This window comes from Seriola aureovittata, chromosome 19 (genome assembly GCF_021018895.1).
Source record: "Seriola aureovittata isolate HTS-2021-v1 ecotype China chromosome 19, ASM2101889v1, whole genome shotgun sequence".
Lineage (NCBI taxonomy): Eukaryota > Metazoa > Chordata > Actinopteri > Carangiformes > Carangidae > Seriola > Seriola aureovittata.
Window position 1 is genome coordinate 4,759,908 of NC_079382.1, and position 16,031 is coordinate 4,775,938.

General features: G+C 40.5%; 1 protein-coding gene across 3 annotated transcripts in view; it reads right to left on the reverse strand.

Annotated features, from left to right (window-relative positions):
* Positions 1-13,079, reverse strand: part of fam49a (family with sequence similarity 49 member A) — a 35,140-nt gene extending 22,061 nt beyond the window's left edge. For all 3 annotated transcript variants that reach the window (XM_056404916.1, XM_056404918.1, XM_056404917.1), the window contains exon 1: positions 12,946-13,079. The gene's annotated coding sequence lies outside the window, so the exon portion shown is untranslated. The remainder of the gene's footprint in view (positions 1-12,945) is intronic.
* Positions 13,080-16,031: the final 2,952 nt, after the last annotated feature.

Below are 16,031 nucleotides of genomic sequence, written 5' to 3' on the forward strand. Positions count from 1 at the left end.
GGCAAGTGCATGTTATCAAAATACAGGTATTCTGCTACTAAAGTAAATGCAATTGTGAATCTTTCATTCAGGTTCAGTAATCTCTCAGTGTACAGGTATGCTTTGTAAAAAAAAAAAATACATATAATCAACTAATGATCTAGTCATGAGGTATTATGTTACATTATTTTATGCACTTACAGTACACTTGTGTTTCTGATAAAGGGGTTCACAGCAGCGCATTTAAATCACTCAGGTTATTTGAATTATCCAAATAAGTATAAGCCAAAAAAAGAGACAATGTACAATGGATGTGCAGTTTCAACATCAGTTTTTACACTTCTAATTTTGGGAAAATACAAATAAGTGTGGTTTGTCTATGACCATTCACAGTTATATCAGCTGTTGCTGATGCATTACATCCTCCATAAAACTGGCGACTGGAGGCCTTGGCACAAACCATGGATAGCGTGACAGCTGTTGATGTGCACAGACATTCAGGATTGAACCTGTAAATCAATTATTTACATGGATGAGCATCATCTCCAACACTGGAAAATGCACATTTCCAATGTGGCTCCAGGTCACGCAAGGGGAGTTGGTGTGCAAATTTGTGTGAAGAGTAACCACAAGTCCCAAGTGAGACTCACGTTTCCAAACAAGGAGATAAGTTGTGTGCACGTAGGTGGAAATGAGCGCAAGTGTGTCTGATGGCAAAATCCTGTCCCCTAGTGTGGCAGAAGATGATGTGAAGCAGTGTGTGTGTGTATGTATGTTTGTGTGTGTGTGTGTGTATGTATGTTTGTGTGTGTGTGTGTATGGTGGGATGGAGTCACATCTGGCTCAGGACGATCTGCCTTCTACAGACATACTCTAAGGGTTCAAACAAGGGTTAACCCCTCAATAGAGGTTCAATGAGCTGGAAGACTGCGAGTCTCCCATGAGTAAATGAGTGAGTGTGTGTGTGTGTGTGTGTGTGTGTGTGTGTGTGTGTGTGTCTGTCACAACTATGTTGCATCTTTCTTCCATTCTGCATGGCAACAGCTGATGAGTGGATGATGGATTCATAACAGCCCAGTGAGCAGGTTTGGGGATTTTAGATGGGGTGAAGGAGAAACATGGACATCACTAACTATTAAGATTAATTGATTTGACAGTGTTGCATTCACTTTGTATTCATGTTATAACATCAAATGTGTTCGTTTTACAGACGTATGAAACCCTCAAAAGAACAACAACAAATGAGAAACAGTTAAACTTTAGATCTCCTTCTTGTGTGAGTGATTCCTTTCATTCATCAACTGACACCACAAACCAGATCAAAACCCCAACTGCTGAACAGGTGCTGAAAACTGCAGGAACTGTGTTAACTTCCTTTTTTACTCATGCAGGTTAAGCTGCACAGCTTCATGTGCGTAAATACATAAAGTCAGTTTGACTTCATTATTTCTATTCTTGTAAACAGGTCAGTTCCTCTTCACTAAATATTTCCTGAATTTTTGCAATAGCTGACATAGTTGAGGTGTTATATTCTCTAGCAACATAATTACCATTATTCATTTAATTTTAGGTCATAATCCGGGGTATGAAACATTATATTAATGTCATGTAAATATGTACTTATGATGTAGGAGAACAGAAAAACAATTATAGATGTCACAGGAAATTATGTCCCCCCCCCACAAGGAAACCTGCAAACTGGTAAAACCTGATCTGCAGTTTCTGGAATTTGGTCCAAAAGTCTGAGACCACCTGAGCATCTGCAACACGCAACCGTCAAACAAAAGACTTTTCAAAGGTCAGATGTAATAAGAAGAGGCAATTTCCTTTCCAGTATCTTGGTGTACATATCTCAACCAGCCAAGCTGATAAAACATTTATCATGGAACATGATGAAACAGAAAAAGACCTGATCCTGAGCAGCACATTCCCTGGCAGGGCAAAAGCCTACTGTGTTCTTCATGTTGAGAAACAAGGAGCGACCATTGAAAAATAAATCAATTTTAAAAAGGCTTGCGGCACTTTTCAAACACAGTCAATCCCAGACGGAGGAAAACGACCAGCAGCCAAATGCTTCTACATGCTGGCTGTGTCTGGGAGCCACTTTGGCAAAGAATCAGATATGAGAACTTGTAATGTTTGGTATCTCATAAAACATGACAGTGATTATGGATTTAAGCAGATAAAGTATCCAGTTCACAAAAAAAAGTTATGTTAACACATTATTTTTGGAGCCTGAAGTTGAGTTGCTGCCATTTCGGTGCAACAAAATCCACATCCTGCGAATGGGTGTGAAACGTTTAACGGGGCTACAATTTAGGGACCATCATATCTGACTGTGACATGTCGGGGGAACCTGTCAATCAAGAAAACATGCCTCAGAACTGTGTATTACATTTGTAATTTCTTCCACCTCCTCCTTGGTACAGTACGTTCTGTTTGCTAGACCTTAGAAGCCTTATAATTACAGATTAATTGCCTAATACAATCTGATAAGAGGCTACTTCATGCCCGGTGTGGGACATGAATACAGAAGTGGTTGTTCCTCCCACAGAACGCTGGCAGTGTGTCAGTTGTTGACAATTAACTAAAACATGCTGGTCAGACTTGCCCTGCATTCAAAACCTGCATATTCAGAAGTGCAGATTCAGACCGGGTGAAAGCAATGATGAATACCATAGGAGTGGGTTTATTCCTGTTGCAGGTGCACAGCCACACATTAGAGAGCACAACATGCAATGACGTACTGAGACAGGGCATCATGGTTTCTATATCTGAGTGGCTTCTGTCTTTAGAATCACGGCCCATTAGATTTCACTTAATGTTGGACTGTTTTCAAAATGAATGGAGAGGAATTTTATCTTTCACTTTCTACACTGCACCAAATGCACACCAAACTAATGCGGTATGTATTAAACCATGACTGTTATGCAGTGTTATTGCTCACACTGACGTTAAAAACTTATAATATTCTAAATGAAGCCTGTCAATACCCAATTTTTACACTCCAATAGGTTTTTAGCCAGTGGGTGCACATCCTGCAATTTGTGTGTCAATGTGTGATTGGATTGTAAGTTACAACAAGTGGAACTGTTCTACCTCTAAAATACCATGTACTGACTGAGTGGTTCTTATGTCTGTTAATCATATTTCCTCCAAGAGGAACTTGGTATAAACCAAAGGAAACCAAAATCAACACCAATTACCCAAAATAACTTCTGTTTGGGAATCTCTAGGAAAATGACTGGCATGCACAAATGAATTGTTTAACTGGTGCGTCTCCCACCACCATTGTTATCCAAACTGAACTGCCTTCACAGTGCCCTAACCACATACTTTTTGTATGGACTGCTTCTGTTTCGCCTAACTGTTTCTCATTGAGGAACATTCACAGTGAAAAACTCCATAATAAAGTTGGTATTAAACGCCTGAAAAATTGTTCCCTGCCGCCAAGTGATTTCAGAGATGCAGAGAAGAAATCAATCCAGCCCAAAAATTGTGACCTTTGGCCTGGCAAAATCTTGGCCTGCTCATTACACCAGCCTGCTTAGAGTTGTTCTACTTAATAATGCAAAACTGCTGAGCACTAAGTAAACAAGTTGCATAGGTGGTAGCATAACATCAGTCATAAAAACTGAACACTAATGTGGCAGAATATGAAGAGCACTCAAACTATGGATGTATGCAGATATAAAACTCTTAGAGCTGCTGGAGAAAAGTGGGCCCCGAGTGACAATGTGTGCTCAATTATAGCCCATCAAGAAAACAAACATTAAAAACACACCAGCCTGCCACTTTAAACAAAAACAACATGATTGGCCTTGGCTTTCTGCATCCATTTTTAAAATCCTTCTGCTGTTTTGACTGGCCAGGAAAACAGGCCTTCAAATTGGGTTAGGGGAACTGCGTCTCCCTCAGGCTTCCTTCGCTGGAGCAAATGTGACAGCAGGGCGTGTTTGGGGGTTGAGCTCAGCTCGAGGGGAGGTTGGCTGAGTTTTGCCCTAATATGGACACAGGCTGGGGGGGGGGGGGGGGGGGGGGGTTGCTGGAAGGCAGGGCAGAGGGTGGGCTGGGTGTGGAGAGGGAGGAAACCTACCCAGCACCACCACAATGGCAGCCTTGCTTCCCTCTGCTGTATCACTGATGCCCTTTATCCTTGCCTCTTACAGTCTACTTCACATACCAGCACAGGATTCAACTGTTTTGGTCTACTAACTGTTCTCTAAACGCTCTGTGCACAATGAAGAACTCTTTGTCAGTGAGGAGTCGCACATCAAGCACAGTTAATTTTTAAGTACTCCTGATGCTCGCTGAAATGCTCTGGCTCAGAAACCATGCCACACACACACACACACACACACACACACACACACACACACACACACACACACACACACACACACGTCAGTGATACTAAAGCACAGCAGTGAGTCTCCTCCTCTGCAGCAGTACTCAGCTCTGTTCAGCTGCTGGCTCTGTGTGCCCTCTGGTTCAGCCAGCTGGGCCTGCAGCCTAATTTTACACTTGCTCATTACAAACTCACCACTATCCCTCCTCCACATCTGGCCTCTGGTGCAGAGAGAGGGAGAGGGACGCTGATAATGGCAACAGAGACAAAAACTCACAGAGTTCATTTTTTTCTGCTCAGGGAGCGGAGGAGGAGGAGGAGGAGGAAGAGGGGGTGGTGGTCAGTGGACGTAGTAAACAACTCACAGAGGCTTCTGTCAATGCTGAAAAAGAGAAAGTGGGATAGAGAGAGCGAGAGACTGCCAAGGCACATAAGAGTGCATGAAAAGAACAATGGAAGGAAGAGAAGAGAAATCAAGGCAAAAACCAATAGGAAAGTAAAGGAGGGCGTTTGGTATTTGGAGAGGAGGAGGAGGCAGAGTGGCTGTCTGGCTACTAGCAGCCATTGCTGCACAGAGTGGGACTCCAGGCGTAGAAATTCCTCCTACGTCTCTGCTCAATGCCACTTCTGTTCTGCCAAGGCCTGCATGTCAGCAGCACAGATACAAAGGGAACCATGTCTGTGTGTGACTGACTTGTTTGAAACTAGTGTGTATGTGAGAGCATCAAGCGATTTACACCACTACAGGCTCCTTCTCTGCTGGGTGGAGGTCTGGTAAGCTATGCCAACCGAAAGTACCAAGACCTTGGCAGCAAGATTATTCTAAACAATATAATCAAACAGACAGAGGTGCAACTGCTGGGGTTACCTGAAGAATACCAACATCAGCAAATGCTCTGACTTGTTGCTCAATAATTTAAGTCTGCTTTGATGTTTTAAGACCAGAAGACATTTGATAAATGCGTTTATCCAAATGGCGAAAGGGCAGCACCTCGAATACATGAGGCTCCAGTAAGCTCCAAGTGACGTAATTTCCTCATCAGAGGGTGTACACAAGACTGTGCGGATGTCTGTGTACCATTCAATTTGTTATGACCACGCTGCCACTACGCTACAAGGGCACTGTTGACAGTCCAAGAGGACTACAAAGTAATATAATAACAACTTATCATGAATGGTGTCCACATCTGTCAACAAGCATCATGTGTTAACACTGTAGTATAAATGAGTCTTATGTGGATAAACCTAAAAAGGAATAGTTTGGCATTTTGAGAAATAAGCTTTTTGCTTTTGTGTAAGATGAAAATATTGAGAACCCTTTCATATCTGTCAATTGAATATGAAGCTACAGCCAGCAGCTGGTTAGCTTAGTATAAAGATTGGAAAGAGTAATACTATGCACATACCAGTACCTCTAAAAGGTCACTAATTACCATGTGTACATTCTGGCAGATAAAACCACAAACTGCCATTTTCAGTTTCTCACACTTTAGTAAGAAAGCTAGGAAGTGTCTTTCTTTAATTCTATATTCTAGCTCAATGAAATTAAATAAAAAATGACCTGCTTTATCATTACATTCACATGATTGGCAATATTGGGATATGGACAGTTAATCCTTCAACACACTGAGCTTCATGATACAAACTGCTGAGCTTATTGTTCACAGCTGAGAGAGAGAGAGAGAGAGAGAGAGAGAGAGAGAGAGAGAGATGGTCTCTGACTAATTTCTGCAAAAACAGGCTACACAAACACAGGGAGTGGGGCACAGGGGTTTCCTTATGAAAACAAACCTATTTATGGCTTTTAGTGAGCGCTGGCTCTACTGTGAAGCATCAGCGCTAATCACTTCAGAATGGCCTCGCAGACGATACTTGACCTTTACAGAGCATGCAGGCCTTTGGCCTCTGTCATCAGACAAGTTTGTCGACTGGGGCTCAGATCAAGTGCACTCGCTCAGTTGGTCCTGCAACATATCCAGGCTAAACAGTTTTTTTCTTTCCTCCTTACAATGCTTTCACTTTGTTACCTGTACTTTGCATCTCATATCCACAAATAAAGGGGACTGCACAAAGCACAAGCAGGACACACACGTCAACCTTTGCCAAATTGAGACGTGATCAGTTTCTGACCATTTATACTTTTACACACAAACGCTGTAAAATTATTTAACCATGCAAAATGGTGGAACTGCAGCATGTATGCAAGAGAAAAAAAATCTATTTTTCTGGCAGCACGCTCTGGACCTCCAAATAATTACATAATCAAATTATCAAGTCTAATAATCAGCATTAATCATCATAATCCCAGCATACAGTAATCAGGATCAGGATTTAAGCCATTACTCTGCAGCACTCGGACATTAAATCAGTTTGGACACACTCAGTGCCCTGCCCTGACAGAGCTGCTGTTGTTTTGGTCTGTCCACTGGTTTTTGTGCTGATACACTCTCCTTACCAGAGGGTGACGGCTGTTCTCCTCAACATCCTAATATTTCTGCTCTCACAGACCGTTAAGCTTGTCATGAACAATAAACAGCTGTAAATCTCCGGGTTCCTGCACCTGCTGAGATCAGTGAGCGCGCTGCTGAGTTGCAAAACGCCAAGATCCTCCTGCCAGCTGTGGAAATGCAGAAAAAACAGGTGGAGTGGCAGAAAACAGCTAACTCACTATTCTCTGTGAAACTTAAATATTATAATGATTTATATATTCAAGGCTATGATGCATATTGTTGCATATTTGTATCATAAACATTTTTCCAATTGAATTTGCTTTCAAACGCACTGATCGGGCAGTAGTGACACGTGCAGCAAGAGAAACTGGCTTGCAGGTAATTTCACTACATCAAATAGAAACTGTGACTCACACAGCAGAAATTTGCCATTTGCCAATAAATATAGACTATGAATAAATATGATCACAAATATGACAAAGACTGAAAAAATGAGAATAATTAAATCTGAGTTTTTTTCTTTTATCTTATACTTTCATAGCTTTCAACTTAGCTTTTTACTGTAACACATTTTCCAAGGCTTTCCAATTTTCCAGTGGCCTAGAAAGTATGATGCTTTGGGCATTTGTGCATAAATAAACGGCCAAAGCAAAGAAGCCCGTTGTTGAAAGTAGTTTGCACAAAATCGATAGGACAGATGGCGTGCATTTTAGATGACCCCGTCGTACCACCACTTAGGTTTCAAAAACAACATGCTGACATGAGGCAGTGTTAAACCTCACAGGGTTAAGTAAGGACAAAATAGAAGTCGTACAAAAAGGAGTGACAAACATTTGTCATCACGATAATAATTTAAGTTAATAAAATAAAATAAAATCATGAAAAAATAACATCCTTGAACACTGCTGTACATTAGCACACGGACGCTATGTGGTTTGAAAGTTGGAGCCTTCAGTTAACCAAAAAAAAAAAAAAAAAAATCAGTCTCCTACCATAAAATAAAACTTTAATGACTCATGTGGGGAGTCTGTTACATGAGCAAACAACATTACGACAAACCAAAGAAAAACTCAAACTTACAGTAATATTGGAGCAACTGAGGGATAATAAACATAAGAGAACTGACAATTACAAGCTCAACCTCAGCACTACACTAGCCAGCGAGAGCATACTGAAAGTGCACAGCAAACAGACTCACAGAGAGCTGTTGTCCCGCTGACAGGATGTGAGTATAAAAAGTGAAACGTGAGCGGGAAGTGTGCAGGGTCATAAGGCAGCGCAGCTCGTCACAGGCTTATTCTCACAGGCAGACAGACAGATAAAAAGACAGTCAGACAGGTAGTTTGCGGGTAAAACAGGAACTTGGGAGCGGACAGTTTAATTCGCACTTTGTTTTACTGCGACGCAGCCATGGTCGGCCACACACACAACTCATTTCCTGAGAGTATTAAAATAATAGGTGATCGTGGAGGGCCAAAAATGAATTAAAAAATTGCAGAATTTTGACCAGAAAACATTATTCCTGGTGAATATTGAACACAGGTGGCTTAAGAGTTGGAACACTTTAATCTTAAGATAAAGATAAGCCGTTCTAACAGCTGAGATTTATTAATCCTGCTTTGCCAAACTGGGAGACAGAAAAGGCTCCTTGTGTAAGTGGGTACACATTTACAGCTGAAATGATCATTTTGATTCATAGGTCCTTTCACAGCAGACATGTTGACATGTCACAGAAGGAAAAGTACTTGTACAACTAATAATATTTACAATGACTGTTGTATTCAAGTGTCCCTGTAAGTCATGACAGTGTGACAGTAAACCAGCATGCACAATATCAGCACATGGAACGTGTCAAAATGTCTCACACAGCCTTTCTCCAACAATACACGTGTTTTAGCTTGTGACTGGTTAGATCTCTTTCTCTAGCTCCATTAACACCAAACTTTTATTTCAATTAGAACAGAGGAGAGACACATTTGTAGAGCTGACACCATTAGTCTGTAAATTGATTAGTGATAGAAAATAAGTCAATTATCAAAACAATTGCAGGCCTTATTTGCTACGTGTTAAGTTTAATTGATTTTTGGTGTGCTACTCCAATGCTCCACCAGAGAAAGAGGTTGGGACTTCACTGTTTATATAAATGCATGGTAAATATTTAGAAACAAGCAGCAGAGTTAGGCTGCTGCTTTTATATGCACTTTATTTTAGTGTTTTTACTCACATGTGCAGTTTAGTTTACTGACCAAGATAATCCAGTTATTATTGATACTGCTTTCCAGAGAGTCCTGGGCACACATATTATGAAACAAACATTAAAAAGATAAAGTGCGTGTGCCATATCAGGTGGGTCCATTCTTATTATTCTTAGTACACTGCAACACAGATATAGACAACTTTACCCTGAACAGCCGTCTAGTCTGGTGAGCAGGGCGTTTAATGGTTTGACCAAGAAAACAGTTTTCTAACACTTTTTTTCCCCAATTGTGTCAATACTGACAAAACCCTCGGAGTGAAATTAAACACTTGGATATTGTCGCAAAAATATTATTTGAAAAACTGGGTATTTATGATATTATTTTAAATTTTTTTTAACTCTCTTTAGACTTTATCTTTAGCACTGTCTACACTTTATTGCTCTCTGAAGTTCTCTTTCACTTTTTCCACTGTCACACACATGCAGGCACATGCACACATACACACAGAAACACAAACAATCTGTTAGCTGAGCATCTGAGGGTCTAGAGCCAGTGAGAAGTCTGCTGTGTTTTCAGTTCCAGCCCAGATGGCAGCATTGGCTGAGTCAGCGGTGGCTGGTGGTTCACTGGATGATTAGTCGTTGATAACAGGAGGACAGCCAAGCACTAAGAGCCAGGAGCTGTGGAACTGTGGGACTTCTCAGCCACTTTGTTCTGTCTGAATGAAATAATAACTTTAACAAGTGTGATAAGCGTATTCAGCTTCTCTTGAAAGGAAATGCACAAACATGAACTGATAAATGAGAACAATCAAGATGATTAGAGACAATGGAGACAATGATTTTGTATGGGTCATACCCTTTAACATTTGTCATACCTGGTTGTACTTAAAAATAACAAACATCTGTTTATACTGTAACCACCTGTATAGTTTTCTCTTGATGCAACACTGGCATTTTTATTTGTCATGCTGTTGAATGAGCACAGGAGGAGGAACTATATATTCAGCCAACATTTGACACACACAAACAAATGTGTGCTTGAATGCACAAGAGACAGTCTTGCAGTACTGCAGGCTAACCTTCAGCAACCTCAACAGTGAAATAATAATATAAGAAAGCTTCAAACTGCTGGTTCAGCTAAAACCTCAGTAAGATATCAGACTTGGCACCAGTGCAGCGCTGGAAGGAAATCCTTTGGGATTTCTTATTTAGTGTCACAAAGCAACTTGTGATTCATAGCTGGACTCCAGCAATCAAAAACCGCTGCTGCAAGCAGTTTCATTTGGAGTTTGAGAACAGCTAAACGGCAAATATCACATTACCTCCATCCGGTCTGGTGAGCGTTTAAAGCAGCACATTTCAGTGCCTGGAAGCCTCTTTGTAATAGGACTGTAATGGCTATGGTCATCATATTTCACACATCAGAAGGTAGCATCAATGCCAGTTTGCTAAGCATGGTTAAGGTAGATCCTGTATTTCTTTGATCACCATAATCAACCAAAAGATGATGCTGTGTAATTTTGCTTTAGATTTTACCGTACATATTTTAGTCCTGGTTTGGTTATTGTGAAGGCTGCAGAGGTAAAACTTTATATATGGTTGGCCCATTATCATATACTGTAAATAATAAGGCTAAACATCTTCCACATGTTTACTGTGGTTGGTATTCACGCACTCATTCCTTTTTTGTATTTCCCTCAGACACTGCGGCAGTGTTCTTGCTGTAACAGCCTAGTAGAGCTAAATAAATGCAAAAGAAAGAGTGCGATGCAGCACAAAGGGTTCCCCACGTGCTCGCCTCAGGCAACCTGTAATGCAGCAGCAGGTTAAAAACCACAACGTGAAAATATGCCACTGTTATTGAGGGTGTGAGATGCCATATCCTGTTTTTCTGTCACACACACGAAGATTTAACAGTGAGAGAACAAAATTACGTGACATTACTACTGCAATTTAACAGCCACTGCTCTGCCAGGGCGGTGGTCGAGCAGAGTTTCAGCCACACAAACACAGTACATTCAGCCTCAGCCAAGATACATTTGTAAAGTCTGACATGCTCTTTGCTCTTTTCAGTGTTCTCCCATTTGCTGCACCATGTTGCATTAGCACAGCATCTGAACCCTTTTCATGGTTCACAAGGACCACACTAAACCCAACAAGAACTGATTAGTCAGTTTACATTAGCTGCACACTCGCAACAAAAGAAAGTTATCAGGATATTATAATTATTGCCAAACCAAGTCTGCAGGGACATATGTCCCATCACTGGGATGTTCTAAAGCAATACACATACTAGTCACCAAAGCAATATTCATCCATATAAACACTGGCATGGTGATGGTGCTACATAGGGGTCCTTCTTCTACAAGTTTGGAGAATGTGTGGGGCATCTTATGCTGGCCAGACATTTGAAAACAAAAGTTTAATACCTCTATAGAGTCAAACAGAGCAAGACTTTGTTTGTGCCACATCATATGTGATTCTTTTTATATCTTGCTGCTTATAGTAATGACTCGGCACCTGCTTTTTGGGGCCATATAAAGCCCTGCGTGCCCGAACTTGTCACCACTGTGTAAAAGTGAACACTGAGGCACACAGCTAGGCCAGGCCATGCAAAGAACATGCAAAACATTTCAACTTCTTCCAACAGAGACCAGGTTCATCCACAGCAGCCATTGTCCACTATGTTTTAAGTCACAGTATTCGACCAGCATTCCTGAAATGCTGCAATTACAGCCTGGCATACCAACTGAAACAAAACACATATACACACGTGTGCACGCACACACACACTGTTGTTGAGGTCTGCAGCTGTTGCTGTATGTCTTCTCCAACAAAAGAGCGCCATTTCAGTGCAATAGGAGGCGCAATAAAGCACATTCCTCTCACAACTTACAAAAATTAAAATGTGTCTGATAAACATACTAATTTTGAGTCCCAGCACTTTTGCATTGGATAGTTAACTGGCTCCCACAGTTCAGTCTGTGGTCTAAATTTTTTGAAAGTCGTCAGTCCTGACTCATTTCTTGAACAATCAACAACATCCCTGAAAGTATAGCCCCCCACCACCTATACCTCAATACTGCAATGACCTAAAGTACTGGACTGAATCAACCATGAGTAATCATGTAGTGCTGTTGTTGGATATGATGAGGTATGTACTCCAGTAACATCCCATGGGGCAGAATAGAGTCATTCGCTGGCAGCTCATGTCAGGAGAAGTGAAGGAAACAGCTGCTGTTGTTTGGTCTGAGAGACCCAGAAACATTTAACTGAGCCAGAATATCAGCACTCTTCTACAGGTTAAACAGGTTGAGAAATTTACACGAGAGCGCCACTAGAAAGGAAATAATTCACATTATGCTGCAACCACCTGCTTGTTGATGTACAGCACACTGCTGTCGGTTTGTGGTGGACTTTACACTGTTGTGAAAACGCAGTGATTGCGGATGAAAAGTTGTTAAATTGTCCTCACTTTTAACAAACCGCGGTCCTTAAGCATTTCACTCCCCTGACTCACTCATTCAAGCAATTGAGAATCAAAATAAAGCAGTAACGATTTTATTTGGGACGTTGACAACGGGGAAAATTCAAATAAAATGTAGCAAGAATTTGGATGCTACTTGCAAGCTAAGTTTGCTGGCTAACCCCTCCGCCTGTTAGCCAGCACTGCTGTCAGGCAAAAACCTGGAGAGGGTAGTACATCAACAGAAAACTGTGCCCTGTGTAAAAGTCCTTTCACACTTGCACAAGGATTTAACACTCCCACATAAATATTTTCAGCGCAAAAAAGCCGCTAATGTTAGCTAGCAAGTTAGCGCTTCCTCCCCGGCATCTCGTCCCATGTGAACTCGTTTGACAGTCACTGATTTGACGGGGATACACAATTTGGCACGACACCAGGCGAAGAGAAGTCAACTTAGCCCCTAGTAAACAAGAATAAAAGTTAGTTAAAGCCAAAAACTCACCGGTTTGTCTCTTGGGGTAGTGCTTTTCAGGAGGTAACAACCGAAGTCTTGGTCAGAGCAGTACTTTCACCGACCTTGGCAGCTCTGTCTGTCCCCAGCAGCCACAGACAACAACACTCTCAGCACCCCTCCCTCTGCCACCAGAAAAAGGAAGAAAAAAAAGTCCAGCTTCAAGCCCCGCCCAGTCACGTTTTTAATTGGTCAATATTAGGGACAGTGCGAAATAAGCCAATTAAATCAGCTATTGTTATTTTCTCTGTCCAAGAGTAATGCGTCACATTATTTCCTCTCGTCAGTGCGTGGCAAAGATTTTATGTATCAAAATTCAATTAGAGCTGAAATTTAGGATTAAAAAACAATGAGTAATCGAAGTTTTAGAAGGTGCTGCAATTTAACATAGTAAACGTAAATATTTCTTCAAAGATTAAAACACTCATTTCTCAGACCAATATGATATAACCAATATATAATGTTATGACCACCTTTAGAATATGAAAATTGTAGTTTTTTTTGTGGATTTCTGCAAGTTACATTTCTATATCAGCCTCATCTTACCCTTGCCAGTCTTTCGTTTATACTATCATATAAAATAGTCTGTAAGTGGACTGAGAAAATGAATCAGCAGCTTTTCTGAAGACTGATTAACTGAGGAATTCCTTCTTTTCTTTGCCATATATGATAGTAAAGTGAATAGTGTTTTTTGTTTGATGCCACCCTCGAGAGAAAATTACATATTTCCATTCACATTTTATAGGAAAAAAGTAAGTGTAAGATATTTTGAAGCAGGAGCATTTACGCTATCTTATCCAACTAATGCTTTTCTTTTGCCCACATTGCATTCATATCCGTGTCTGGATTCAAACTGCAATTTACATCTTAGCAAACTTCCTGCTTGTAACGGCTGGTCTGAGCCGGCATTAAGATTGATGGATGAAGTCAAAGGCATGTTTGAACATTAGTGGGTCTAGAGAATGGGGTCCTGCATTCTTGGCCCTGAGGGCTGCAATGCAAAGCAACAGGAACAACACACACACACACACACACACACACACACACACACACACACATAGCCTTTAAAAATGTCAAGGCTCCACAATCAAAATATACAGCTTTTTCAATACAAGGCCATATGTAGCTCACTGATGCCAGGTTGCCATAAAGCACGCTGGAACCTAGAGTCTGTGACTGTGGGAAGAGTTTGAAACTCATTGTTGTCGGCAGTGTAATCAGAGTTATGCACAGGGTAAATATACCTCTTCAGGACTGTAAGGGCCAATTAGATTAGATGATGGGGGTCAGAGTACATCCACGTCTACCACTACCATATCTGATGGCTGTCACAGAATTACGTTTCATTTGCGGTAAAACTGTCCACACCCACACACACAAGAAACGTGTTTGTTACACTTTCCAGCCATCATCCACTGATGTGTTAGCTCGTGTCAATTATATCATTCTGAAACTTGAGACAATGCTGTAAATAGGTCAGTTCTCAAACAAACTTTCAAATTTACACCCTTTACTTAAATACACTAACTTAAAAGTTCATTAACAGAAACGTATGTGATACAACAGTCATTTCCACTCTCTGTTCAGCAGATAACTAGGCATAAACTCATAGGAAACCTTAGCACACATCTCACTGAAGGTGTTGGTCCTGGTGTTTATATTTTGACATTTGATGACACTGTCAGTGCTTTGGAAAGCAGTGGCTGCATGTTGACGGAAGAGACACATAAATGCTGCTGAAGTGTCTTTGAGCAGCAGCACATTCATTTGTTTATTGCTGCGGGGCTGACCTCTGACCTTCCTGCTATGAGGCTAAAAAGTGGAAAATTCTAACTTTCCCTAACTATTAACACTTTGTCACAGATTATGTGTAAATAGTTTTACAGATTGGCCAATTGTTTAAAATTGTCCAAAAGTGACACCTGGTGGTGATTTCTAATAATGTTGCTATAACTGTTCTAGTATAATGATGTTCATAATGCACAGTACAGGCCATTCACAACAAAGATCACTCCTGCAGCCTCAAACTCACACTTTGTGTACAGGATGTATAGTGATTGCACTAGATGGCCCATTTGCTGCACAGGCTTTGTACAACAATAACTATGAAACAGATGAGATGAAACTTTCCTGTGGCTAAACTGGGGATTTTTAATCTATAGTGCAAAGATAAAGTTTGACCCTCTTAAAATGCTGAACAAATACAGAAGAATTTTTCAACTGGAAACACTGGAAATTACAAAATAAAATGCAGAAAAAAGTGAAGGCATATTGTTCTAAAAATCTAAGTATGCATATACATATAAAATATATGATCCAAAATTAAAATACTCTTACCGTCTTATGAATTGTTTTATACAAATTTTCATTTTTTTTTTTTTGGAAGCTTAAAGATCTCAAGTAGATTTTACACTATTTACTTTTTAACTTAATTTTAACAACTCTTGTCCAGCTACAACCGGCAGTGGTTATTTGTGAGGCACATTTGATGACAATGGAACACATTCATGTTCAGTTGTTGAAAACAGTATGACGATTTAACTTTTTGGCAATAATTTAATCCTTGTAAAATTCCATAACAATCTACAACCAAAGAGTAATGAGTAAAGAAAACCAAAGCCTCCACTGCCATAAATTAGAGAATAACAAGTATTATCTGTATCCTTCCATCTCTCCCTGCAAAGTCTGCAGAACAATGTTTATATACATGTACAAGATGAAATACTGTAATGAAACATCTTCAGTCTGGAAAAAAGACTACAATCTTGCATATTTGAACATAGCATAAAACAAAGAGGTCTTGTTTAAGGTCAGTTATTCATGCAAATGTCACTGGTGGTTTCAATGGTTTCCAGTTTGGCTTGCAAATACAAACGTTTTTCCAATGCAGGCACAAAAACCTCCAGCCTCTGGGTGGCAGTAGCTCACCACACTGCTGACTCAGCTGACTCCAGCTGTATGTGCAGCGATATCAACTGAATTTAACATAATGTACATAAATCTTTACTTTAATGGGTGACGCACAACAGCTAATTCAGCTGTGTTGAAGATACTTTGTGCATTTTAAAAAACGTTTT